Source organism: Stegodyphus dumicola, chromosome 6 (assembly GCF_044657685.1).
Source record: "Stegodyphus dumicola isolate Sdum_Otavi_A_Nest chromosome 6, ASM4465768v1".
NCBI classification, from domain to species: domain Eukaryota; kingdom Metazoa; phylum Arthropoda; class Arachnida; order Araneae; family Eresidae; genus Stegodyphus; species Stegodyphus dumicola.
Window position 1 is genome coordinate 137,254,926 of NC_140773.1, and position 27,366 is coordinate 137,282,291.

The following is a 27,366-nucleotide window of genomic DNA, read 5'->3' on the forward strand; positions in this document are numbered from 1 at the left end:
GTATTTCGAGGCAGGAACATGGAAAATCAACTGTGCGGTCGACTGAAATTCGAACCATGTGTTTTCCAATTGTCTCTTTGGTCTGCTAACCATGTACCATGATTGCACAGAAAAGGGAGTACAATGAATTAATTTTTATAGCACTTTGTGACAGACGATTTAGATTTTACATAATTTTATCTCAGTTAAAGAAAGGAAAAGTGTTTCCCCCCCATTCTGTATATTCTATCTAGAATGTTGTGATACAGAGCCGTTAAATTTTAACACTTTATAAAGTATTTTCTCTCGTCTTCTTAGCATGCCTTTGTGGTGTAATGGTCTGGTCAGCACACTCGGCGCGTATTCTAGAGGTCCGAGGTTCGAGTCCCGGCAAAGGTATTGCTCATTTTTCATGTCTCCTGCTTTTAAATAACCTAATGACTCTACAGTGGCGCCCGAATTAAAAAAAGTGGTGGATGATGATTATCCACCACCAGGATTTGGCGACTGGGTAATGGGGAGTATATAAGGTATTTTCTTCCGCCTTCTTAGCATGCCTTCGTGGTGTAATGGTCAGCACACTTGGAGCGTATTCGAAAAGTCCGAGTCCCGGCGAGGGCATTGCTCATTTTTCATGTCTCCTACTTCTAAATAGCCTAATGACTCTGCAACTTGAGGTAAATACTGCCCTTCAGTGATATGTTTTCATTGCTTTTACATTAAAATTTAATATGTTACGTCTTAATTTTTCATCCCTTATAATTTTTTATCTGTGACAAATGCCTCACTCGCAGTGGCAAAGCTGGGGCAGTGCTCTCCGGGAGATACATTTTTAGGGCTGTATTTCTCCCGTAAAACATTATTTTATAGAGGTTAGTCCGGTGGATCGTGTAGGCTGGGGAAGAATAATTATATTCTAAATTGCCATACGAAATTAAATATAGAAGAGAAAGAGTTTTTGCTCCAGATGAGTGTTCAAGTGATGTCAATAACTCCATATTTTTATAATATCTTTTCCACTCTGTCGAAAGTTTTCAATGTAAATTACGAATATCAACTAAATTATGATCGCGATGACATTCATTAAGGAATAATTCTTCGTTAATAGAGATACACGTCCGTATTTTATTTCCGGTTTTCGTTGGGAGACCGGAGAAACTAGGTAGGGCGGTCTTTATGAATTTTTGTAGTATATTCTATAATTCAGTCTCTAGAAAAAGTTCCAGATATTGTAATACTAGTGCGAACTTTTTCCTGAATTGCTGTAAGTGTCACTGAGTTGTGTGAGAAGCATTTTCTAAACAAAAGTGATTTTGGGGGTATTTAAGAGTTATGAATTATGTTTTGCATTTAAGAAAACTTTCTCTACTGTCTACATAGCAACAAAAGCAATCAAAATAGCCCAGTGTAATGTCATTGATGGATTTGTGAACAAAAAAGCAAAATAATAATATAATTTTAAAATTTTAGAATTAAAGTTTATCTTCAGTTATTTTTATAAATGTAGAGTTTTAATTTATTTCCTACATGTCGTTTTGACATTTTTTATATCTAATTTGTTTGTATATCTAGAGTGGCGGCAAACTCAGGGACGGCCCTGGGCAGTTAGTTAGGCCACTGCTTATTCGCCCAATTCTCGGCTTGCCTCTTCGACGATGTTATTAAAAATATGAACACTTTAATCTAACAGGCACTTAATTATTACCGAACTGAATTCATCTGGATATTTAAATTACTGCACAGAATTTGTCCAGTCTAATAATTAAGTGGTTCATCCACGGGCCTTGCGATCAGATCACAGAAGACTAGTAGTTCGCATTCATATTTCAGCGAATAGACTAGTTGCATGGGTGTTTTCGGGGTTTACCTATGTGTAACGTGAATATGATCCAGTTTCCATATGTAAATAATTCAACCTAGTTAGCGATTGACTTTGACTATTTGTCATTTAAATTTATTTTCTTTTTATTTCAGTGAAAGTAATTGGCAGCATGCTGATTCATAGTGCGCTTATAAAGTATTTAAAATTATAATCTGATCCTTAAAGAGATGCCTTCTAAGGAAAACTGAATCGTATTCACCGTACACGATGAGAAAATCACGAAATCATTCATGAAGGCAGCCCATTCGCTGGGATTTGAATAAGAGATTAGCTGGATTTGAACCGAAATACGTCAATACTATTTTTAGTAGATACTTAAACTTTAAAGCATTTAAAAATATTTTTGAACCTGTCGTAAAATAGCTGAACACTGGTATTTCGGTTTAAATCCAGCAAATGGGTTGTCTTCATGGAAACGTGAATACGATTCAGTTTTCCTTAGAAGACATCCCTTTTATCTAGGCAGATAGCAGACAACTGGTGTGCTTTACCGGTACCCAAATAATCCAATCTGCTCTTGTATGTATTACCTTTTTCTTTCCGTTGCAGACTTATGTTTCAAGATAAATCATCTGTGTGAATGACTTCTTCGTCATCTTTCCATTTCGATTTTCGAAAGTTACTTACGATTGCAATGAGAGTTAAACGGAATTTGTTTGAAGTCGTTAACAATAAATGCGCTTGTTCTCTTGTCAGATGTGCTAATTGTAATTACAGTAAACACCTTCTGAACGCGGACTTGTGGAACGCGATTTTGTGAATACGGATCATTTGCGTTTAAGTCGTAAATTTCCAACTGAGGGGGAGCGGGGACGCTTGAAGAATTGAGGGAAAATGTGTGGAGGGGGAGGAGTGTCGATTAAACATCTAGCAAACATTCTGTTTTATAGAGAAAAGTATAGAAAAATTGTATTCTTTGAATGAATGCAGTTTTATACTATGAAAATGGGCTAACTATAAAGCTAAACTGTAAGTCAAATACATCTTTTTTTTTAAAGGCATAGGAGTAGAAAGGCACATATATGCCACATCAATGAATTGTATTCTAAATATTGGGTTTTGTATTTCGAATGCTATGTTATATTAGTTCAAAGTATCTGAGAAATATCGCCAGAGTGTACAGGACAGTGATGACAAACGCAAAACTCAGTCTTGCAGGCCTCCAACCGTTATTCCTGGCAGCGCGAGAATGAGGCATAGCGGCAAAGACTTAAGAGTAAATGCCATTACACACGATTCCAGGTACCTGAATACTATTTGATTAAGTGTATGGCAAACATACTCGACACTTGTAAAGGAAAGAAAGGTTAATCAAAATGAGTTATATTTTGCCTTTTCCGACTGCAAAACCATTTTAAGAGATTGTCGGATTTAATCTTTAACTTATTCAAATGCAGAACATTGGGGACCATTATTCTTAACTATAATTCAGTAATGCAAATACTGTTTAGTTTTCAAATGGTTTTCATTAATTACATTAATTGTGTGAATATTTGCAGAAACTGTAAATAAAAATAATTATAAATACTTCATTATTAAAAAGCTTATTTTTTAATTACCTCAATTTTTGTACTGATAAGCAGTAAACTATTATAATATCAAAGAACAAAAGAAATCCAATTAATTATTTGCTTATATTTGGAAAAAGTTTCATGAGATAGTATACATAAAAAGTGTCTGTGATTGTTTTTAAACCACTCATTTGTTGAACAGAAAAGTAATGCATGGTTGGAGAAAGACAGCAACTCTCGCGATTTACGATAAGATAAATGACTAATGCTATGGTACCTTAATACAGTATAATGCGAAAGGAAACAGCAAGTGTTATAGATATCTCTAAATGTAAGAACTAAAAGTTATAACACTGAAAAATTACTTAAAAAGTATTTCTGATTTTTAAAGAATTTCGAAAGCTTTCCTTCTCATTCTATCCAGGCTAGGACTGACGGATTAGATGCAAATTTAACAAATAGGCTACACGAGATTCGTTGTAGCTTATCTCTGTATATAAATATTTTCAGGGTTTTCATTAAGTGTAATGTTAATATGAGCCTATTTTCTCTAAAAAATTTTCCACGAAAGCGTACCTTTGTTAGCCAGCTTTTATATACTTTGCGATATTTAGTTAAATAGACAGACAAAATTTCCTTATTTTTAAAATGATTAATTAATGTCACGGTAGATGGATGAAGCATTTTAAAAACTAGGATACTTTCCGTAAACAATTACAATGCTAATTAATTAGTGCTGTTCAACTGGAATTGGATCGGATTATTTGTTTATAGAAGCGTTCTCCAAGCTTTTCAGCCTGGTGACCTATATATATGACTGAGGAAAAAAGGAAATCCCTAGATCAAAATAACGTAATAATGTTTATAAACGTTAATAAACAAATAGCTATTATCAATAAAATCATCTGATAATAATAATTTAATTTGCAATTATAAATAGATATATGTTATTAATAATCCAACAAAGTGCATACTGTTATTATTAAATTGCTTAAATTACATAAAAGGAAAAGAGAATATATAATTTGTCTGTATTTTGGTATTATGTACAACACCGTACGCATTTTGGTAACTACTGACTTACAGTAAAGCACAGACGAGAGCTCTGTCTGTAGTTCCATTCCAGTTTGTATTCCTGATATATTTATACTGAACGAGATCTAAAAGAAACTTTCTTTTGCAATATATCTTCATGGGTCATTAACGTCATTCTCCCTTTCTTGACCGCAAATGCGACGACACCGATTTTGCGTATACGTGTGTTAGCTGGTGACGTAGTTTTACTCGTTAGAATGGCAGCATGCTAATTATTATTAAACTAACGAGCTAATTATTTACACATATGCCCATTTTATGCTGGGAATCAACATATCGCTATCACATTCGTTTGCGCACATACCTCTTCCCTTTCTCAATTTTGTGCACTCTAACGATGGCTTTCTTATTTCGCCGTCTGTCGGCACCTACACGCTATATATTAATTGTCGCCATTTAATTTGTCCAACACAATTTCAGATGTACATTGTACGCTGAATAGTGTCGTTCGAGTTTCGATAGTTTTCTTTAATGACTGATCTGAAAATTATTTCATTAAAGGAGTCAGATATTGCTTAGAACAGCAAAACCTGATTTTTAAATTTATTCTAATTCTCTACAATGCTCCAGGACACGGCGTTGAAGCCCTCAGAACAATGAATCGAAATATAAAGGTTTTATTCCTTCCGAACGCCACTTGTTAGTTCCTTGAATACTTGTTGGTTTCTTAATCCAAGCAACAGATCAAGTAATTATAAAAACATTTCAAAGCCTATTGTCGTACATGTTTACATCTCTGCAAATAACACGCTAGATAAAGGAAAGCACAACACACTAATGGCACTTTGCACAACGACAGCTTTCACAAAATAGCAACAAAACGGTTCTAAAGAAGTACAAAGCTGCCTTTAATTTTACAGCACATCAATATTGTATACAGTAAATTCAATTACAAATATTCCCTTTCTTGTAGACCTCCTCTAAAACCAAGCAGTATATCAGAAAGCACAAATAAATAACGACACCTCTCTAGAATAACCATCTCACCAAAAGACCAAAATCATTTAGTACAATTGCAAGTGGTCGTCTTAGAGAGGTTCACTTTAGTTATGTTCCCTTACTATTTCAACTATTAATTTTTTCGAAAGGCAACATCCATCCATATAAATATTTCAAGATCTAAAGTCTGTTTGTGTATATGTATACATCTTTGGAACATTTCCAATAATTTACCTGTACTGCATTAAACCATGTTTGTTATAAGTATATTTTTACAAAAGTGTATCAAAACAATTTATGATGTTTCGTAATGAACAGCTGTCATAGAAACCAGAAATGAGGCTTGTTCTGAAAATCACCTAGCAATTAAGTTCAATCATCGCAAATGAAGCTGCGCCCGATTCAGTTCGCCCTTGCTGAATAACGACTTTTCGGCAGCAGAAGCGCTCTTTATGCTAAATAATTTATGACGAAAGGGGTCTTGAAAAAATGATGAGTTTCCTGGAAAAAAAAAAGAGACAGTAGTGGTATAGTCAGTCTCTTCGATCCTTTCGAGCGTCAGATGAAAAAATAACAGAACAACACGCATCACTTATAATATAACGAAGAAAAACTAACATGGATAACGAACTCATGGGGATTACAGATACTATTCCAGAAGAAAAAATACATCAATTTCGGTGATGAGCATTTAGATGCACAAAACGCACTACTGCAGAAAAAAGTTGGAAGAATCCTTCATTAAGAAAAAAAAAAAAAAAGAAAGAAAGAAAGAAACTGGAACTATAATGGGATTCTGACATGCCCATTTTACACTATCCAATAAACTTTTGCAGAACGCAGAGATTACGTCGTTAACACATTGCGCGTTAGACAAAATCGCGTTCAGCAAAGTTCATTTTCTATGGAGGGAAAAAAGGTATAGTTCAGACTAAATAAGTATACATATTTTATACAAATTGAAAAGGAAAACTGGAACAAATGTATATTGAAAAAATATCTATTACTGTTTAATTAGTAGGTACCTCCCATGATAACGATTACTTTTTTTTTTTTTTTTTTTTAATAGCTGGTGATTTTTGTTTGAAATAGTGAACCCATTAATCTTTCACGGTAAGATGTGCAAAGTTTTTCAACACTTCTAGAGAGTTTTCCTTATTCATTTGGGTCAACCGCGATTAGAAAACAGGCAATTCCTGTTTTTTTTTTTTTTTTTTTGAACTATTCATTTCACTTGTACGTTAAATGAATCTTTTATCTTCTTCACTATTGCTGCTTTCACTATTGACTAACTGGTGTTATAAAATCATCCAATTCTTCTTGTCATTTGACGATCGTCCTTTTGGATTAATTTTCTGATTTCTCCTTCTTCCGCATCTGAAAATACTTCGCCGTCTTGCAATTTGAGCAATTTCCTTTGCTTTCTTTTCAATCGATCGAAATCTATTAGACAAAAGTGTAGATAACTTCTTTCCAAAGTTGATACCAGCAAACAGTCATTGTTGGTGAATTCAACTGTTCCCTTGCGAGTTTAATCACATCTCTGCAATGTTTTATCTCGAACTGCTTTCCAAACGCCTATTGTCGTACATGTTTACATCTCTGCAAATAACACGCTAGATGAAGGAAAGCACAACACACTAATGGCATTTGGGGAGGAGTTTGAGATAAAACATTGCAGAGATGTGATTAAACGCGCAAGGGAACAGTTGAATTCACCAACAATGACTGTTTGCTGGTATCAACTTTGGAAAGAAGTTATCTACACTTTTGTCTAATAGATTTCGATCGATTGAAAAAAAAAGCAAAGGAAATTGCTCAAATTGCAAGACGGCGAAGTATTTTCATATGCGGAAGAAGGAGAAATCAGAAAGTTAATCCAAAAGGACGATCGTCAAATGACAAGAAGAATTGGATGATTTTATAACATCAGTTAGTCAATAGTGAAGAAGATAAAGATTCATTTAACGTAGAAGTGAAATGAATAGTAAAAAAAAAAAAAAAAAAAAAAAAAAAAAAAAAAAAAAAAAAAAAAAAAAAAAAAACTCACAGGAATTGCCTATGTTCTAATGGCGATTGACCCAAATGAAGAAGGAAATCCCATTATAGTTCCAGTTTCTTTTTTTTTTTTCTTTTTTTTTTTTTTCTTTTTTTTCTTTTTTTCTTTCTTTCTTTCTTTCTTTTTTTTTTTTTTTGTAATGAAGGATTCTTCCAACTTTTTTCTGCAGTAGTGCGTTTTGTGCATCTAAATGCTCATCACCGAAATTGATGTATTTTTTCTTCTGGAATAGTATTTGTAATCCCCATGAGTTCGTTATCCATGTTAGTTTTTCTTCGTTATGTTATAAGTGATGCGTGTTGTTCTGTTATTTTTTCATCTGACGCACGAAAGGATCGAAGAGACTGACTGTACCACTACTGTCTTTTTTTTCCCAGGAAACTCATCATTTTTTCAAGACCCCTTTCGTCATAAATTACTTGGCATAAAGAGCGCTTCTGCTGCCGAAAAGTCGTTATTCAGCAAGGGCGAACTGAATCGGGCGCAGCTTCATTTGCGATGATTGAACTTAATTGCTAAGTGATTTTCAGAGCAAGCCTCATTTCTGGTTTCTATGACATCTATTCATTACGAAACATCATAAATTGTTTTGATACACTTTTGTAAAAATATACTTGTAACAAACGTGGTTTAATGCAGTACAGGTAAATTATTGGAAATGTTCCAAAGATGTATACATATACACAAACAGACTTTAGATCTTTAAATATTTATATGGATGGATGTTGCCTTTCGAAAAAATTAATAGTTGAAATAGTAAGGGAACATAACTAAAGTGAACTTCTCTAAGACGACCACCTGCAATTGTACTAAATGATTTTGGTCTTTTGGTGAGATGGTTATTCTAGAGAGGCGCCGTTATTTATTTGTGCTTTCTGACATGTTGCTTGGTTTTAGAGGAGGTCTACAAGAGAGGGAATATGTATAATTGAATTTACTGTATATAATATTGATGTGCTGTAAAATTAAAGGCAGCTTTGTACTTCTTTAGAACCGTTTTGTTGCTATTTTGTGAAAGCTGTCGTTGTGCAAAAGACATGTGAAATGGAGATGGTTTTTTATAGATAAGGATTTTGGCTGTCCTGGTGGCCGATTGGAAAGGCTGCTGAACAAGGGCCGATTACAGCGGGAAGCAAGATGGTGCACAGCACGTGGGCGGCCAAAATTAAGAGCTATGAAATGATTATCAAACGTATTATATTTCTAAAAAAAGGGCTGCCAACTGTAATTTGCACATGGGCGGCCGACGGTGTCGGATCGGCACTGTTGCTGAATATTGGTACTGTTCGACTCCATGGACTGGTTGCGTGGATTTTGAATTTCCCTAGAATGCACCAATATCCAGTAGAAAATATCCACGAAGGCATTCCTTTCTTTACACAGATAGCTCTCACGTATTTTGCCATTTGTACAGAAATAACTAATTTCACGTATTTGTACAGGAATAACTGTATAAGATTAACATCGCTCGTTAACTGTGTAGAGTTTAGGCTTTTCGAAGCGAGAATCGTCAGAAAATTCGAACTCCAGGTCTTCCGATCAATGTTTCCGATTACACCGTGAAGGCATACATCGAGGAGAAGATTCGTAATAACTATGTAAGATTTTCGGTATTGTAATACAATACAAAGTAGCCTTTAATTCTCTGTAACGTCATTTCCCGAGAAAAGCATCCTTAATAACATTTGCTTACTTTGCGAGATAACGTTTCCTGCTAACAATCTGAAAAGTGATACGCCGTTTATAGTTAACCAACGCAAAATCCCATTTTGGGGCTAATGGCACTTTTTTGATTTAAGGGGGGGGGTTCTTTTATTTGCAACTTATAACGAAGATACTGGAGGAAACGTTGTAGGATTTATGTTTAAATTTTGCTAACGAAATGCTATTTAATTCTTTCTTTTCTGCCTCATTTCGACACGAGATACGGTCATTCCAGAATTTACGTAAGATCTGAGTGGCAAGCAGTTTTACTACAAACTTTAGAGAATTAAGAATAAGAGTGTGAGAGTTAGTCCTGTGTTCATCATCTAGTCTCTACTCACATTAGCTTTAAATTACTGCATTTATAACCAGTGAAGGAAGTTTAGAGATTTAAAACCAAATCCAGGTTGGCTGTTAAATCCGCGTTTGCGTTGTTGTGCGCGTACGGGTTCGTAATGGACTGAATGCACACAGGACCGATGGCAGATTAATGAAATTTATTTTTCCATAAACATTGCAATTCTGAAACCTTTCACCCAAAAGTACTCGTACAGCTCCTCTAAGCTATAAAAGAGCTTAAATCAGTAGTTAACACTACAAACCACTGAGAATGCTGAACGAAAGGCAAAAACTTCAAATGCATAAGCTCGTACAGTGATCTTTCAACTCTCTGAGCCAAACTCTGAACTCGTAACTGAATGAAAACTGATCTTACATAGCTTTCCTCCATCTGCCGAGGAATCGAAGGTACTGGAGATTTCTCGAAATTGCTGGATACGGTAACTGTTACGTAGGACTGGATGCATGTAACTATAAGTGTACGCAACTGTAATTATTTTTTTTGTTTTTAATAATTACAGTTTTAAAGTAACTGCAATTATTAAAAAATCATTATTCATCCGTGCAAATGCGAATGAATTCAGTTTTGTTATGATTTCGAATTACAAATGTCTTCTTTTTATATGCATGTTTATTCTAAAAATATTGTTACGTGCATACTGGTTCCTAATAGATTGAATGCATAGAGAACCGACGATAGCTTTATAAACTTTATTTTCCCGAAAGAAATATTTTACAGTTCTGGACTTTCCACTAAAGCCCTCCTCAGTATCACAGAGCATAGTTAGTAACTACATTTTAAACTACTAAGAACGTTAAACATAGCGTAATGCACAGTGCATCTAAAAGGCGAAGCTTCCACGGAGATCTGAATACTCCAAAGATAGTTCTGAGCTAAAAACACCGAGAAACTAATTTTGTCTCCGGACTTAATAGTTTCTCCCGGGGCGCCGAGAAATCTAGTGCCTTCCATTTCTCGAAATTACTGGAAAGCATATACGGTTAAAGTTGCACATAAGGGTCGGATACAGTTACAGTTATATATATATAGGAATCACGGGGACTGGACCGAAATGTCGCTAAATGTTCGTCAAGAAATTTGGCGATTTGTCGCCAAATTTGGTGACAAATATTTTTTTCTTAAATCATCGCCACCTTGGCGATATCTCGTTAAATTAGCCAAACAGCTATTTGCTTCAATGTTTGTAATCTTATTTTTCCAGTAGAGCTTCGCTTTTTTAAGCATTTCATGATACATAATGTAAAAGATACTACAGTTTTAAACATAACTTCGCTAAAATTATTCACATATGTACAAAAATTTTTAACAACATCCTTTTGGGGTAATACTTTAATGTTTGCCATTAAATAAAGATGAATCTCTGTTTCTAGATTTATAGTATGTTCATTGGAATGTGGAAAAACGACGGCGCCTACTACCACCAAAATTTGAATACACCTACCTAGTCCTCTATCCCAACATGGGCACCACCTCGAGGCCCGAATTTTGAATTTGTTTTTGATTTACTTTATATTTTGGATGAATTTAATGAATTTTTGATTAATAAACTCAGTTATTTGAAAACGATCAGTGACAAAGCTCTCCAAAATAAAGCATTTTTGCCAATCGGCAAAATGGGCAACATTTATCTTTCCGTTTTATTCAACAAACTCGGCTGTTTAAAAGCAGTGTTACCTGAAATAAAAAATTACCTGAAAAATAAATTACCATAAATAAAAAAATCATTACCTGAAATTAAAAAAAAAATCATTCATGCACAAGCGTGCAAATTGTCTGACTGATTTAAAATAAAAATGCGTTTTTAATCACGAGGCGTCTAATTAGAAATATTAAATGTTTTTATGAAAAGTCTTTAGCAGGGCTCATTCAATTCATTATATGTTCTCATTTTATGATAACAATTTTAGGCGGCTGCCCGCACAAGCAGCTATATATATTATTTTATATTTCGGAAAATTTAGAACTCTTTCGTCAGCACCGTTAATGTTTCCGCTGTTTCTATTAGGAAACGAATCGCACCGTATGATCGATTCCATCGTGGCGGTTGCAGATTCCGCTGGAAAATGTTCTTACTTTTTTCTGAAATGTTAATTCCAGACACAGTCTGGACAGTTTCTGTCAGGAGACGTCAAGTTCCTTGTCTGGTTATTCCTTCTCGAGTATTTTTTCATATGAGGTCTGTTCAAAAAAGCATGCTGGTGTGACTGTATTCAGAACTGCTATGCGTGGAATGCTATATATGTATTAAGAGTTCATGTATTCTGTCCTTATTTTGCATACAGACCAATAAATTGTCGTAAATTATTTTCATATATATTCTCCATGATTATAATTGTCAAAAGTATATTTAATGTAAATGCTTTTATTTATATCCAGTAATTTAAATGAGAACTTATAAACAGGTTAAACTGTAAAGATGCAGTTGTTTATGTATTATTAACTCAAATGGCTATTAGTCTCGAAACAGGATTTTGCGACCATTCACTGTAAATATGTCGTTTCACTTTTCATTCGAGTCTGTTGCCTTTCTGCATCTTGTGGATTAAATCCTCCGCGAATGCATTCCTTCTCTTATGCAGATAGCCCTCGTGGCTTTGTGATTTCAAATAACGTAACTTAGCCTTCTTGAAAAAATATTTTAGTACAGAAGCACTTGAAGGCAATGCCGTCCAGACGTTATAGTGTTATTGACTCAGAATGCCGTACGGAAGGTCCCGGGTTCGAATCTCAGAGAAGGCATGAATGGATGTTTGTAAATGTATAGTGTCTGTGCGGCATGGGGAACTTAAAATATACAGTGACCCGAAAGCCTTCTCGAATGGTTTGATGGTAAAAGAAGAGGGTTGAGAGACCCTCGGATCCACCGGGGTGGTCTGCTTTAAAAGCGTAGCGGAATTGGGCGAAGTCCTACTTTCACCTATACGGTGCTCAGGTCTCATTTACGCAATCTTGGACTCCGTGTTTTGATTAGCTCAGACAAATGAGATAACCCATTACATCAAGTCGATGTAATTGATGATGAGAGAAATCACGCAAACCGTCTAAAGATAAATCGTATCTGCTGCAGTACATACTGTGTTATTGTAATTATTGGGCTTTTTAAACCGTATATCAGAATGTTTTAAAATTTTTTTAAAAAATCTGACCCTTTCTTTTCTTTTCTTTTCTTTTTTTTTTTTTTTAAGGATTTGTAAATAGTTCTGTTTATTTAAATCATTGCATTAAGAAAAGTGCGATTCTTTTCAGTAAATATTTTCATCAAAATGGCAATATATTTTTAGCTACCTACCGTTATACCAAAGATGCTAACTATTTGATCAATCAGAAAATATATTTTAAGTCGAATAATGCCCAAGCTAGAACTATAAGAATTTTGCGTACTTCAGTTAAAAAAGGAGCCTAAAAAACGTCTTGGTTCAGAAGAATTTACCTTGGACTATTAAAGTCAGTTTGAAAGAAACTATCTATTGCACTCGATAAATGCCAGAGCAAATCTCCGTAAGAAACTAAAAAGGAAATTAAGCAGCAGTTTAAAATATGCAAATAGAAAAAAGAACTCATTGAAGAAAATTTTCGTGTAAATTTTAATTTTTCGGGAATTGTATAGTTTTGACTGAAATAAAATCGTAACATCGTATTATTAGTCAGTAAATACATCGTAATAGCTTATTATTAGTTAAATAACCAATTAAACATCATATGTATGCATATCTTGAAGTACCGTATTATGTAGTTAAATATGCAATTTAAAATCATGTATATTGAATTCATTTAAATTAACGGTTCCTGAAGCATCTACATTTTGACGGGCTGATACACAAACTCATAGCTTCAAGTTTCTTTGTGGTTTTCAGTTTGCACACCACCTTAATTTTCTTTGTTGTTTTTACTTTGTGGTTAAATTCAAAATCATGGGATCGCCTCTTCTTCTCTCTCCTTTTTTTTTTTCCAAACCCTGACGCTCTTCTATTCCCCTCCTCCTCATCATCATGATTATTATTATTATTATTATTTTGTACTGTTGGGAGGCAATACAAGCTGAATGAACTTGATTCGAGTGTCATCTCGAATGAATTTTATCCTTTTTATGAAGGGAAACTTTAGATGAATGAATCCTTGCAACCGCTAGCAGATCTCATGTAGTAGAACGCATTGATAAAAACTTACCATCAATAATGTAGTTTGCACAAGATATTTCTAATGCCATATATTATTTTGTATTCAGTTGTAGAGTCATTAAGATTTTTGAAGCAGACACATGAAAATTGAACAATGACCTCGCTGGGACTCGAACCTGGATCTCTCGAATACGCGTCGAGTGTGCTACCGTTACACGACGAACGCATGCAGAAAGGAGAGAGAAAATACCTTATACAGTTACAAAATATATGGCTTTGAAAGCATTACATTTGCGCATGTATCTTTCTAGGTAAAAAAAGCCTGACACGTGTAGTCTTTAAACCTCGTAACATATGGACAGAATAAAGTTTAAATCACTTTTCTATTATAAGACAACAAGCGCCAAACGAATTTTTTCTATAGAGGTTTATGAACTTCTCTCTTTGCTACTGAGCCCATGAAATTAAATGTGTTATCCTTATCTCTGCTTGTTTTCAAAGCAAGTGCTATCGATTGAAGTATTTTAAAGCATGTTATTTTAATGCGTTCTAAGTTTCTTAAAATACTTAATTAAAAAAAAATAACTGATTGCATGACTTCTATGTACGGCTCATTAAATTACACACATTTTTTGCTGCACTTCATTTAAACTTATTTCTTCGAAGTGTTTTGAATTGATTAACTGATTCCTTAACGCAAATTAAAAAGGACATAAAAAATTGCAGATTTTGAAATTAAATATCCTGGTCAATTTTTGTCGCATGGGTAAGCTTCTTACAGTTTTATTTTTTTTTTCATAACAATTATAAAAATTTCCCAAATATAAGTACAGGAATCGGGAGATGACATTAAAAGCTAGATTTCGTTATTTATCGAAAATTAATTCTTTTTAAAATTTGACATTGTCAAAAACCTAAATATTTTCGTCATTTAAAACACTTCTGTAATTTAGAAGTATATGAGTAGGGCCAACGATTGCGAAGATAAAGGCTGGATAATTATACAGGTAATTATGCAGATTTAATTGGCGAACGATTTATTGTAAATTGGAAGGAAGAAATCGTAACAGGGTGAGTTGCAAGAGAAACGTTTAGCTGTGTAAACGGGTCCCTTACTTTATACAGTAACCCCGTGCCGAGCCGAACGCGGAGTACATGTCATTAATTACACTGCGCATGTGGGAATATCGCTTTCCGCAAAGTTAACTTCCCATGGAATAAAAAAACTAGTATGTAGATATAATATAGATTTAGAAAGATGTATAATCTAAACAAATCTAAATACTGTAGTTAAAAGGGAAAACCGAAACAGATGTGAATTGAAAGAATTTTTATATCTGCTTAATAAACATGCGATACGATTATTTTTAAAAAAGCTGGTGATTTTTTCTTGAGATAGTGTCTGATGCACTTTTTAAAACTGTCTCGGTAAAAAGCGCAGACTTTCCGATGCTTCTCAAAAAGTGACCTTTTTTTTATTATTCGGGTCAGTCTCCATTGCAGAATAAGACAGTCCCTATGCCTTTTTTATTAATTCTTCAACTTCTTTATTAGTTAAAGAAGCTTTGTTATTTTCATTATCTCTGTTTTCACTGTTGGCTTGCGTTATAAGATCATCCAATTCTTCATTCGTCGTTTCTTGATTAATTCATTTACTTTTCCTTCCATATCTGAAAATTAGTCGCCGCCAATTGCTTATATAATGTTTTAAATTTCTGTGGCTTCATTTTCAGTCGGTCGGAATCCTTTAAAATTATTGATAACTTCTTGCCAGAGTCGGCAAGCATTCAATGTTGATAAATGAACAATGAGCTGAGCTACGTATGATTTACGGGGGCACTTCTATGCATATTTCTGGACTTTCGAACAATGCCGACTTGTATAAAGTACCTGCACCTTTACGATAAGGGCACTCTTATGAATGTTTCTGTCTTTTCGAACAATGCCGGTTTATATAAATGTACCGCCAACTTGTATAAAAGTGCCAGTATTTTTATGACGGAGGCACTCTTATCAAAATTTCTATCTTTTCGAACAATAGCGACTTACATAAAAATACTGGCAGCGGGAGGACAGCGGCACTCTTATAAAGATGTCTGGGTCTTTTCGGAACAACGTCGGCTTTTGTAAAAGTACTGGCAGTACGGAGCACTTCAAAGAAAGCATTCCATCCATATCAGAGCTGCTCAATTTATGCGAGCGTGTGCGCTACCCTTTTCGTTTGGGCATAATGCAGTCTAGCAGTGCGCCTGAAAAATATCATATATATTTGTGATGTAAAACTTTCAGTCGAGTCGAAATCACTCCGCGATCGCCCCATTGCCAGCCGCTGTCTAGACAAATCCCTGGCTGAGTTTTAAAAGGTATCTGAGCGATTGATTGTTATGGCAGGTTAATCGATAATATCCTTATGTGATCATGTGAATTCAAATAATTAAAAATTTTTGTACTTAAGCTTCAGCCTGTCAGCCTTCTGATTAAACGCTTTCTGCTTATATGCGAAGAGGATTTTATTGGCTGAATCAACTGATCAATTTTTTTAAAGAGAAAAACTTCTTGAATCAGTGAGGTATGTATTTTCTTTAAATAATTTGTAAATTGTTGTCGCTCTTTTTTACTGAATAATGGAATAATTGAGAAGAAATAAGGATAATTAACGTTGAAAATGATGCGTTCAGAACTTTTTCCATTTTTTGTTATTTTTATTAATGTTTAATTAAATGCATTAAAAAAAAGATTCAATATATTGGTAGAGTTTCTAACTGCTTTGTGCTGCAGAATAGCGCCATTCATGGAATTCGAAATTTTTTTGTAGACTGGCATATTTAACGTTGTTACTAATCGTGTTTAGTGAATGGTCTGAAACTCAAACTGCTCGCTAAAATCTAAGAACTGATCTAAAAACAGCTAACGGAGTAGAATTTTCTTAAAGGCAAAATGAAACATTTCATTAACAACATAAAAGTCTTTTGAATAAACTTTAAATTTCGCTTTATTAAATAGCGTAGTTCTCCAACCAAACATGTGCGCCTGGAAGCCCGAATTTTGAATTTTATATTTCATATTTTGTGACACTTTAATAAAATGTTCACAACTCAGCGATTTGAAAGCGTGCAGTTGCAACACTGTACGGATTAAAAAATATTGTTATCCACAGCGCATGACACTGTATATCGAAAATTCTGAAAGATGTGCTGTTTTTAAGTATTTTATGATTTTGCTATTCAACTAAATTTTATGTAGCGTAAGTGCGAAGAATATGTTATCTGTATACCGGGTGGTTATAAAATAAGTATCTTTATTTAGAACTGTCTGTAGCTTGAATAATCCGGATGAAACCAAAATTGGTACATTTACTAATCCAGAAGGGGGAAGAAGAATGAAATTTAAAAAAAATAATAATTGCAACAGTCACTGATAGATGGCGCTTTTAGATGTATAATGTGTAATACAAGAACAAAAAGCGTAAAACCGGATGGCATACCTAATTTTTTGAAAAAATGTAATAGATAATGTGATTACGCTTCCACATGGCGGTGCCGATCAGTTTCAGGTTCCACATGGCCACTAAGCTGGAAGACACACTCCAGGCGGTGCGCAACGTTCTCAGGTACGAAATGTAATGAATCAGGAGTGATGTTTCGACATGCTGTGTTCTTCGATCTTTCAGGTCATTGAGGTTTGCCACATCTCCACGGTACGTATTAGATTTTAAGAACCTTTAAAGGCCAAAACTAACATGGCTTCAGATCATGGGATCGAGGAGGCAACGCCATACGGAAATACCGGTTTATTACTCTATGATTTATGAAATGTTGTCGTAAGAACAGTTGTATAACTCGCCCAATATGGGGTGGGGCTCCATCTTGCATAAAAACCGTTTCAGTAAGACACTGTTTTTGCTGAAGTTGAGGAACTGCGAATGTTTGCAATATGTGCAGATATTGCAAACAGTGCAGTAACCCAACATGTTGGAGGTCCTGATAGCCGTAATTTCCTCAAAAAAATAAGGACCAGAAACGGAACTTGTCGTATTGCCACACCACACCGTGAGGTTAGGAGAGTGGAGGGGGTCTTTTTTAAATAACATTTGGTGGATCCAAAGCCCATATTCTACAGTTCTGCTTATTGACTGCGCATTCAAATAAAAGTGGGCTTCAACTCCCCTTAAAGTCCTCCATGGGAAGGCATCATCCACATCCATTCGTGCTACAAACGTTAGAGCAAAATTCTATCTCTACTGCGCGTCACCCAATTCTCATGGGACAAATTTTATACGGATAAAATTGGAATACCTTTCTCAGGACTTTTCGAACAGTAGCATATGGAATATCCAACTGTCGATCAGCTCCACGCGCACTAGGACCAGCTTCCGGAGTCGCCGATGACTCCATAATTGCAGTGGCAATTTCTTGTATTCGGAGAGGTACTGGTTTCCTTTCCCTTCCGCATTTTACAGCAAATGATCCAGTCTCATCGAATTTTTTTACCATTTTTCTCGATGAATACGTTGTCAAAGGATTTTTTTCTTTACGCATTCCTTTCACACGTCTAAGTTCATGTAAAACAGCTGCAGCGTTTGAACTGTTAACGTAGGATAGTTTTAAAATAAAAGCGCGATCTGGCAAACTAACCTTCATTTCCTACCACGTTACCGTCAGAAATGACCCCTTTTTAATTTTCCTGATAATTACAACGGCGTTTGCACTGGCAGCGCCATTTGTCGGCGATTGTTGCAACTAATTTATTAGATTAGAAAGTATACTGATTTTGGTTTCATTCGGATTATTCCTTCAAGCTGCAGACCGCTCCAAATAGAGATACTTATTTTATAACCACCTGGTATATAATTTTTTTTTTTTTTTTTTTTTTTGGTTGTCTTTTATACAAATCTACAGTTTAATTCCGATCTTTATGAAACTTGCCACACGCGACTTTCAAAGCAAGAGGAAGGTCACGGTCTACATAAGATTTCTCAAAAACTAGCCCAAGGCATCCTTTATATACATATATTTTACGCTATTATAAAATTAATTTTCTATCACGTGCATTTTTCTTTCGCTTTTGAAAGTGAATTTGTATTAGTCGTCACAAAGCGTTATTTTCGCTGTGAAATCAATTATGCCACCAAAACGAGAGTCGATTGCTCGATCTACACCTCACGCACGAAAGGAAAAGACATCATGAGCTTCAGAAACAAACCAGCAACGGGAAGCAAGAGTGAAAAACGTTCGACTACGCATATGGCTTGCTCACGCGTGGATAAACCTTTCGATTTATTCTTGAACGGATCAGATGGAAAAACAAAAAATATTGTGTATCCAAAAGCACTTCAATAAACAGAATTAAAACACAAGCACTTTCTTGCCTAAGCATTGCAACGCATGTCGGATAACAGTTGTTTAATTAATAAATTTAACACACAAAACATTAATAATAAAAAGACAAAAAGATTTTGCAAGTCATTTTAATTAAGAAAACTGTACATTAATTTGATAAACGGAGAAAAAAGTGAAAAAAAAAAGCGAAACATGTATGCCAACATTTAACAGCTCAATTTTGAACATGTGCTGTTATTAAAATTTTGCTGTTGAATTGTATATGGCGCAAGTACGAAGAAAACGATGCTTAATAATAAAACTAAAAAGACAAAGGTTAATAGGAGAGCAGACTAGTAAACTGCGAGCTCGGCGAAAGGGGACCCTTAACAAACCCCTTTTGGGCTACCGTTACAGTCTGAAACAGTTCAGATTTTTATTTCATTTATGTTATTTATATTATTATTTTCTATTTTTTTTTTTTTTTTTTTTTTTCATTGCAAATACGTTATTCAAATGTCATCGCGAGCTGTCAGTTTGAGACTAGTACTGTAAATATTCATACTAGCGCAATGAATAATGAATGTCATGCCATAATAATTTTCCGGAATTAAACTAGAAATGAAGCATTAATTTCTTGATTTTTTATGTGAACTTTTAAAAAAATTCGTAGGAATTAAACGAGTAATTTTACATTAATTTTTGAGAACATTTTGAAAAGCTAAACATTTTTATCCTTCTTGAAGTGGACGAATATTTGCATTACAAATACATCTAACCCTTGAGGTATGTAGCCAGAGCGCTATTTTCGTAACTGTGGGGAAAATATGTATCTCCTCCTCTAAATAAAAAAGTAATGAGAAGCAGGGAAATAACTCGAGTGTAAATATCCGTGTTTTATGACTTAAAACGCGAGGACTGCTTCAGAAGGTTAAAATGCGAACCCTCGAACGCACATCTGCAAAGCGGGGGAAATTCCTGGTGATGACTCACCGTTGCCTCCCCTCCCCCAGGGGTAAAAATATTGACTCTTCTCCATCCTGGAACCGCCAGGAGAAAAAATTTTGAAAAGCTAAACATTTTTATCCTTCTTGAAGTGGACGAATATTTGCATTACAAATACATCTAACCCTTGAGGTATATAGCCAGAGCGCTATTTTCGTAACTGTGGGGAAAATATGTATCTCCTCCTCTAAATAAAAAAGTAATGAGAAGCAGGGAAATAACTCGAGTGTAAATATCCGTGTTTTATGACTTAAAACGCGAGGACTGCTTCAGAAGGTTAAAATGCGAACCCTCGAACGCACATCTGCAAAGCGGGGGAAATTCCTGGTGATGACTCACCGTTGCCTCCCCTCCCCCAGGGGTAAAAATATTGACTCTTCTCCATCCTGGAACCGCCAGGAGAAAAAATTTTGAAAAGCTAAACATTTTTATCCTTCTTGAAGTGGACGAATATTTGCATTACAAATACATCTAACCCTTGAGGTATGTAGCCAGAGCGCTATTTTCGTAACTGTGGGGAAAATATGTATCTCCTCCTCTAAATAAAAAAGTAATGAGAAGCAGGGAAATAACTCGAGTGTAAATATCCGTGTTTTATGACTTAAAACGCGAGGACTGCTTCAGAAGGTTAAAATGCGAACCCTCGAACGCACATCTGCAAAGCGGGGGAAATTCCTGGTGATGACTCACCGTTGCCTCCCCTCCCCCAGGGGTAAAAATATTGACTCTTCTCCATCCTGGAACCGCCAGGAGAAAAACCCGGAGCTCTCTCTCTCCATCTGTTTCTAAGTCACCGGCTTGGTTTTTTTCTTTTTTGGAAAAGGAGGTTGATTTAATTATTTGTAGGTGCTCTGATCTCTGGATTCGGCGCCGTATTTTCATTTTCGTCTTGAGTTATTAATTCCATGAGCGGCATTTTACGTAATTGGTGGTTCACCGTTACCACTACTTTCAGTTTTTAAAGGTATATATTATATGCGGATAAATAGATTTTGCTCCTTTAAGTAGAATGCTTTTCAAGAAAGTTATGGATATTTCCCAGATGGTAGTTATTTACGCATTTGTTGGGAAATTTGTAAGGATTTGTTTCTGAATAGAATATAATTAAGCGCTATCTTATTTTTCTTCCTCATGTTTTGTTTTCAGTGCTTATACATTTCGAAAATATGCAATTGATGGAAGAGAAATACTGTGTCACCTTGGTATACGTCTTGTTTGGATGCGAAAAATTTTGTTTGGAATACGACTATAGTTCGATGAATCATGACTGCCTTGCACTATACTTGTTTGCCTCTGTCCATACAATGCCAGGACGGCATATGAGTGTCAGTACGCCAGTTGCTAATATTCAGTGAACAACCCACGCTATAACTCTGAATTTTCAAGCAGTTTTGTGTTTTTTGCTTAAATTTTTTGTAAAGTCATTAACAGTGTGTTTAGGTTCATTAACAGTGAGTTAGAATTCATTAACTTCTTATTTATAAGTCAATGTGAAGCATTAAGCAGTGATGAAAATTGTTAGGATCACCATAGAGTTGAAAAATAGAAAGATGAGAGGCGTACCCAGGACTTAGCTACTGCATATCATACGCCGAGTACAACAGTGTCTAAAACTGTGAAAAACAGACTTCTTTAAATCGGTCAATGTTGCAAAGGGGTGAAATCGATTGTCAAACAAAAGCAAAGCTAAGAGACGTTAGAGCAGATTAAAAATTCTTTTGGTCTGGATAGCAGAAAACATTTATGCGTAGTATCATGTGCAGTGCTTCATTTACATGAATTTTTTTTTTCCTTATGACGTACTCCGCCTTTAGGCACAACACGGAGAGGGAGGGATGCCCCGTGGAGGTCTTTTTAAGGGAAACTTTCTCGTATCCACGTTACACGTGGGCAAAACCACGAAAACGCCCATGATAATAATAACATTTCATGGGATTCTTTTTATAAGAATGGACTAATTGTTATCCCTTTGTTTCTTATTGGAAAATTTCCTTTGATATAAGTATGAGCATCTGGAAGGATTAATGTTGTACACCGAAATACCGATATATAATGAACTCCTGATTTACTCGGATAATACAGGGTACGATATCAATGATAAACTATAAATCAGGGAATAATCGGATGGGGGAAAAAAAAAAAAAAAAAAAAACCACACAGAAGAGGTTAATAGCTCATACTATACTTAACAGAAAAACATTATTAGCGATTTATTTGTATATTCAAGCAGTTTAAGATGGAGAATAAGTTCATTTAGTCACGTAATTCAAATCAGTATTCACAGCGAAAAGAATACGCTGTAAATTACGGAAAAGGAATCATCAATAGAAATGAACAAACTAATTTTTCAATGACATTACATTTTGCATTTGCTTCGACAGTATCCAGCATGCATATGTATTTTTTTTTTTTTTTTTTTTAAATTCTTTCAAACCAGATAATGAACACCATTTTTATCAAATTCCGTATTGAAAATTTTCACAAGGAATCCACATTGTTTAATCTATTTTATGGAAGAAACTGTGCGGTAAGCAATTTTCAGCTATTTAGGCGTAAGAGCGGCAACGGTCACGTGACAGGACGAAGCATATTACCGGCAGGCCATTGGTCCGCTATAGAAGACTCCTCCTTCGGTTGCGATATCGATGTGCACTTAAGTCATGCAAACCAGAGTTGACTGCACGTCAGTTTGAAAAATCATGAAAATGGTGTCTTTTTCACTTTGGTAGCATGTGCTGGCAAATTGCCAATTCACTTGTAAGGTCTAATTTATCTACTAAGTATGACCGTACGTTGCTTGGTTATGTCCCATTTCAGGCTTTTCCGGATGAGGCTTTTTTCTAAATTGTCCCATTTCAGCCTCTCTTAATGGGCTGAGTTAGAAGAATTCCCATTGCAATATTTTAAAGGTCATGTAATTGTGAATGTTCTACGAACATATTTCAGTGTTATTATCTTAAAATATCATTTCATCGAATTCTAAAGAATAATCGTGGCTAAAACAGAAAATTCTATCTCTTAAGCGAAAGCGAAAAATAAAAATTTTTGAGGACTCTTTTAGTATTAAGTCCTCATTAAAAATATAATCATCCAAAGAATAATGAAAATTTAAGTGACACTGTTTTCATAGGTTTTTAATGAAATGGATTCATTATTTATTTTACTAGCTAATTTTTTTTAACATGGCGTTCATCGTGAAGGTATCAACTTCAATAATTTAACAGCTTTATTAATTACTGTAATGCACGCGTTGGTAATGTTAACAACTATGTGTACTCTTTTCACATGGCTCCATTTACTATAAGTAGTAAGCTGTTATTATTTGAAAGACATTATGAAAAATTTTATGTTGCGAATAGCAGCAATATGCGTAATCGCCAGTTGGCCTTGCTGTTGTGCGTAGTTAAATTATATGGTTAAGATTTATTTATTGTTTTACCACGTTATGGAACTATCAATAATTTACTTGAGAGTAGTGGACAGTATTTTTATTTATAAAACTTCTTCCAGGTTTGTATTTAAAAAAAAAAAAAAAAAAAAAAACTTTTTCTGTAAGAATTAGTTTTGAAGAGTTCGTGTTTTGTTTACATTGTATGCATTTGTAGAGCAGTTTTCCTCGTACGAAGGATACTGTAATTCTTACTGTAATAATCGAGCATACTGTAATTCTTCATGCAGCTGCGCTGCGCGTTATTTGAATCATCGAAAATATTTTTCTTTTTGATTTATTGCAGTCGGAATATACGTACGAATTAAAAAGCCCCTTTCCGTATATTAATGCGTAAGTGTACAGATTAAAAGCAACCTTGTTTACGAGTACATATCTCTCATTGTCAAAAATTCCAGTGTAACTTTTTGGTGGAATCTCGCATCACACATTGCAAGGATAAGAATTTAAGAGACTTCCAAGTCTGGGAATTTAAAAAATAACATAAAATTTTTAGTTTCTTTAAGGTAATGTACGAACTTTGGTATATATACCAGTGCTGTTTAAATAGAATTATATGTGTCGTTGATAAAATTTGAAAACATAACTGAATTTTGAAAAGCATCTTTAAGCGTTCCAATCTGTAGTTTTTATAAACATATTATAAATTCTAGTATGTTTTATGTTTTTCTACCACTGAGACTCTAGTTGGAAGCCATGAAAATTTTATACTCTTGCTTGTAAGCATTGGCGTTTATTTTGACATGGTTGCAGCCATGAAAGTGTTTGAATTCCCCTGTTTCCATTGTTTAGTTTCGTTGCCTGTGTTAATTTGACAAAGAAACAGGTAACATACCTCAAATAAAAAAGCTTCTGACAGTTCCGTAAAGGCTTGCCACAAAAGTGATAGGATACCATACAAATGCACATCATTCTTTGTTGAAAGTCTCTCTTTTCTCACGTACCAAACGACACTACTTATCTTCTTCCATAGCGGAATACGTCATCTTGACTGCTGAGATGTTTCCATTTTAGTGCAAAAGAAAAATGCAGGAAACATTCAAGTTTTCATTTTTTTACTCTCCTACTTGAATATCTCCAGTGTTGAGTTGGATTATTTACTTACAGGCGAAAGATTTATTTATCATAGCGCCTCCTTAGCTTTTTAACGCGAGGTTCTGAAAATTTTAAAGGTATTCGCTTAATCCTACCTTTCGTGAATGCTTTCAGAGAACGAACTGCTCTAAATTTGAAAATGGATCCGTCTACGCAGTGATTGTTTTCGTCTTACTAGCAAAGAAAACACTTGCAAAAGGGGAAATAAAATAGACTGAAACTCTCTGTAAGGCGACTTTCGCTTCTGAAGACCAAAATCTTCTGAAATCGTACATTTACTATGGGTGATATTCTTAAAAAATTCTGCGTCCTGAAACTCTAAAATTTATCTCTAGAGGTCCAGATCAAGCTTCTGCTCGTAGTCTTGACTTGCCGTCGCAATAAGTAGAAAGGAATTTTTGATGGTATATTTCTCTCAAATAAGGAAACGAAAATATAATCAATATTTACTAAGCTCACCACGATCCTTTTCCTTAAGCTGGTAACCCTCGCGTACTTTGCCATAATCCATGTATTCTGATCCTTTGCCATAATCCATGTAATCTGATCCAGTCCTGTCATTCAACATTTAAACTGTTAAATAGAATTTGTGTTTTAGGAAACATACATTTGCATTTGGAGAGAAAAATCAGGAAACTGAATCATATTAAGTGATGGATGGCTGACAAAAACGGCATAAAAGTCATTAAAGAAATTAGGGCCCATCAGCGGCTGAGTGGTAAAGTCGCTAAACACTCGTAGTTCGGTCCGAGGTTCGAATCCCGCGAACGGGCTGGCTGCATGGGCGTTTTCGTGGTTTTCTCCATGTGTAACGTGTATACGAGCCAGTTTCCCTTAGAAAGTCTTTCACGAAGGCATCCCTCCTCTTAGGCAGATAGCCCTCGAGGCTTCGCCATAATCACACACACACACATTAAAGAAATTACGGTATCGACAGATCAAGAGGAGATGCATTGCTTGTAGTTTTTATTCTGGACTTGATGCTTAACTGAGAACTGTTTGGAATACTAACATAGAATTTAGAATCCTAAAACAACATCGCTCCATCTCTAATCATCCGAAAAGCTTTGATTACTCTAATTATACGAGATGAAAGTGACATCAAAGTAGCTAGTTTAATCGGCTTTTTGTTTTAGGTGAAATAAGTATACTCCCCACTTCATTAAGCAGCAACATTTATATATTTTACGGGAAGAGATTTGTACTGGAAATGAATTTTGCAACGATACAAACGGGTTTTACGTGTGATAATATTGCAGCTGATAAATAACTGATAAAATTCAGCCTTGTTCACTGTTAGATAAGCAAAAGCATTCTAAAGGAAGATCCGGTTCTTCTTTTGGAGTAAAACTATTGTGCACAGGTTTGGTTTGATATTAGAAAAATAACTAAATGAGGACTGAAATTAATAACTAAAATTTTAAATTTCTATGGCTGTGAAAGAGTTCAAAAAATCTAATTCCACAACTGAAGAGCGCTTCGAGTTAAGTTCAGTCGAAGAAAAATTGGAAACACATTTAGGGGACCGACAGTGATTCACGATGTAAGGTGGGTTAATTCCGTTCTTTTCAGACCTTTTTTTTGCATCCCAGTGATTTATTTCATCAGGCAAAGTACGAATCTCGTGTCAAACGAGGAAATAATAAATCTTGTTCTAATTATTTTTGCTGTTTCGATTATTCATTTTTTTCCTTAAATTATAAAATTTCAACCAACGGATAAATTTCGTTGGATTAACAACTTAAAATCAGAATATCACATTAAATTTATTTATAAGCTGTATCTAATATTAGCACCAGAGGTGCCGTTAGTCTCGAAATTCACTTTTTGTCTGTATCACTTTTGTGTCTGAATCGCTTTTCAAATTGTCCCTACTAAATGTTATCTCCATATATTATTAAAAAAAAATAAATAATGAAAAATCTTTATGCATGTTTGAATGTTTCTCGCATTATGGAAAAAAGACGCCACCTAATTTTTCATACACGTAGTCCTTCACTTGAACATGGCATCTGGAAGGTCGAATTTGTTTTTTTATTTATTTCACTTTTATACAAATTTGATTGTTGATTTAACAAACTCAGCGATTTGAAAGCGTGAAGTGGCAATACTGTTCAAAATAAAACATTTTTATCTCCAGACTCTTTCCTTGGACAAAATGTAGGATACTTAACTTCAAGTTATTATTAATTTTTTTTTTTTATATTATTACGGGTTTCTTGGCAAGTGCCTGATCTTGTAGTGCAAGGTACAATAGTTAACCGTATCATTTTATATGGCAGGTGAATCTTCTGCTGAAGAAAGCTAGCAAAGAAACCGAGAAGTCGTTTACGAGGAATCGTGCAGACTGGGATCTTGACAGGCGAGGGATCTGGATAGGTGAAATTTAATGAGCTTACCAGTTGGTTGGAGGTAAGAAGACTGATAAAATGCATAGATTTGTTTAGAGGGAGACTTTTAGCAGAATACCGTGCAGTTTTGAACGGGGTAGCCGAATTTATGGGAAAAAGGGAAGTGGAGTTTATGTAAGAGAGACGATAAGTAAACATTAAATAAAGAAATGAGTAGAAAACAGGATAATGAAAAGTTAAGCATAAAAATGTATAATATTATTTTAAGATTAATGTCTAGTCAGAGTATTCACAAATTTCGTTCATAATTTCAAATATAATGGGCATTCTAATATCTATCGGGTTCTCACAACTCCTAAATTTTCATTCCCTATAATATCACTGATTTTTTTCATGAAACTAAACAGTTTCATAAATTCTGATATTTATAATTGTTAAATGAGTTTCAAGGTTTTTCCATCTTAATGCTGAGTTTACTAGAATTGGTGTTAGCTTTGTGTG

The 27,366-nt window shown here is 34.7% G+C and overlaps 1 protein-coding gene across 5 annotated transcripts in view; it reads left to right on the forward strand.

Moving 5' to 3' along the window:
- The window catches only part of LOC118186759 (uncharacterized protein CG43867-like), a 285,190-nt gene that overhangs the window by 56,143 nt on the left and 201,681 nt on the right, over positions 1-27,366 (forward strand). The window contains exon 1 of one of the 5 annotated variants that reach the window (XM_085818918.1): positions 25,891-26,062. The exons of the other annotated variants lie outside the window; for them this stretch is intronic. The gene's annotated coding sequence lies outside the window, so the exon portion shown is untranslated. Of the gene's footprint in view, positions 1-25,890; positions 26,063-27,366 lie in introns of those variants that run through there. 5 annotated transcript variants of the gene reach the window in all.